The sequence below is a fragment of the Corvus brachyrhynchos genome, unplaced genomic scaffold, assembly GCF_000691975.1.
Source record: "Corvus brachyrhynchos isolate BGI_N302 unplaced genomic scaffold, ASM69197v1 scaffold2288, whole genome shotgun sequence".
Classification (NCBI taxonomy): domain Eukaryota; kingdom Metazoa; phylum Chordata; class Aves; order Passeriformes; family Corvidae; genus Corvus; species Corvus brachyrhynchos.
The window spans coordinates 24,333-26,145 of record NW_008239416.1 but is presented as its reverse complement, the minus strand read 5'-3'; the positions used below and the strand labels follow the sequence as shown (position 1 = coordinate 26,145).

The window sequence follows — 1,813 nt, the reverse complement described above, 5'->3', positions numbered from 1 at the left end:
GTTTTGAGGGGTGTCACCCCAATTTGGGGTCTGGTTTGGGGAGGATTTTGGGGTGTTTTGAGGGGGTCTCCCCCACTTTAGGGTCTCTATGAGGGGATTTTGGGGTTTTTCCCCATTTTAGGGTCTGTTTTGGGGTGTATTTGGGGTATTTTGGAGGTTTCCCTCATTGTAGGGTTTCTATGGAGGGATTTTGGGGTGATTTGAGTGATTTTGGGGTGAATTTGGGGTATTTTGATGCTGTCACCCTACTGTAGGGTCTCTATGGAGGGATTTTGGGGTGATTTGAGTGATTTTGGGGTGTATTTGGGTATTTTGGAGGTTTCCCTCACTGTAGGGTTTCTATGGAGGGATTTTGGGATGATTTGAGTGATTTTGGGGTGTATTTGGGGTATTTTGGAGGTTTCCCTCACTGTAGGGTTTCTATGGAGGGATTTTGGGGTGATTCGAGGGATTTTGGGGTGTATTTGGGGTATTTTGGAGGTTTCCCTCACTGTAGGGTTTCTATAGACGGATTTTGGGGTGATTTGAGGGGGGTCCCGATAGGTGTTGTGAGTGGTGTCTCCCCAATTTGGCGTCTGGTTTGGGGAGGATTTTGGGGAGTTTGAGGGGGGTTTTCCCCATTTTAGGGTCTCTATGAGGGGATTTTGGGGTGTTTGGGGGCTTTTCCCCATTTTAGGGGCTGTTTTAGGGGGATTTTGGGGTGTTTGGGGGTTTCCCCCCATTTTAGGGGCTGCTTTGGGGTGTTTTGAGGGGTGTCACTCCAATTTGGGGTCTGGTTTGGGGAGGATTTTGGGGTGTTTTGAGGGGGTCTCCCCCACTTTAGGGTCTCTATGAGGGGATTTTGGGGTGTTTCCCCATTTTAGGGTCTGTTTTGGGGTGTATTTGGGGTATTTTGGAGGTTTCCCTCATTGTAGGGTTTCTATGGAGGGATTTTGGGGTGTATTTGGGGTATTTCGGAGGTTTCCCTCACTGTAGGGTTTCTATAGAGGGATTTTGGGGTGATTTGAGGGGGGTCCCGATTCTCCCCAATTTTTGACGCTCCCAAATTCCCGTTTTTTCCCGGAATTCCGGCCCAGATCCCCCTCATCCTGACCCAGAACCGGGCTGGGATCACTCCCCATACCCAGTAATGACAAATTCCCAATTTTGATGACCAAAAAATGGAAATTTCAGGGATTGGATTTTCCCGTTTCCCCCCAATTTTTGACGCTCCCAAATTCCCGTTTTTTCCTGGAATTCCGGCCCAGATCCGCTTCATCCTGACCCAGAACCGGGCTGGGATCACTCCCCATACCCAGTAATGACAAATTCCCAATTTCTGTGACCAAAAAATGGAAATTTCAGGGATTGGATTTTCCCGTTTCCCCCCAATTTTTGACGCTCCCAAATTCCCGTTTTTTCCCGGAATTCCGGGGGCAGATCCACCTCATCCGCCAGATCCGCTTCATCCTGCCCCAGACCCGCGCCGGGAAGACGCGCCTGGCCAAGTGGTACCCGATTGATAAAACCCCAATTTCTGTGACCAAAAAATGGAAATTTCAGGGATTGGATTTTCCCGATTTCTCCCCAATTTTTGATGCTCCCGAATTCCCATTTTTTCCCGGAATTCCGGGGGCAGATCCGCTTCATCCTGATCCAGAACGAGCCCAAGTGGGAGCTGCACTTTAAACCTGATAAATCCCAATTTCAGTGACCAAAAAATGGAAATTTCAAGGACAGAATTTTCCTGATTCTCCCCAATTTTTGACGCTCCCAAATTCCCGTTTTTTCCCGGAATTCCGGCCCAGATCCGCTTCATCCTGACCCAGAACCG

General features: G+C 48.9%; 1 long non-coding RNA gene across 1 annotated transcript; it reads left to right on the top strand.

Annotated features, from left to right (window-relative positions):
- Nucleotides 1-6: 6 nt before the first annotated feature.
- Nucleotides 7-1,718, top strand: LOC108448411. Its single transcript, XR_001864292.1, has 2 exons — nucleotides 7-134; nucleotides 544-1,718. It is a non-coding gene; the product is annotated as an uncharacterized LOC108448411 (long non-coding RNA).
- The last annotated feature ends 95 nt before the right edge of the window (nucleotides 1,719-1,813 follow it).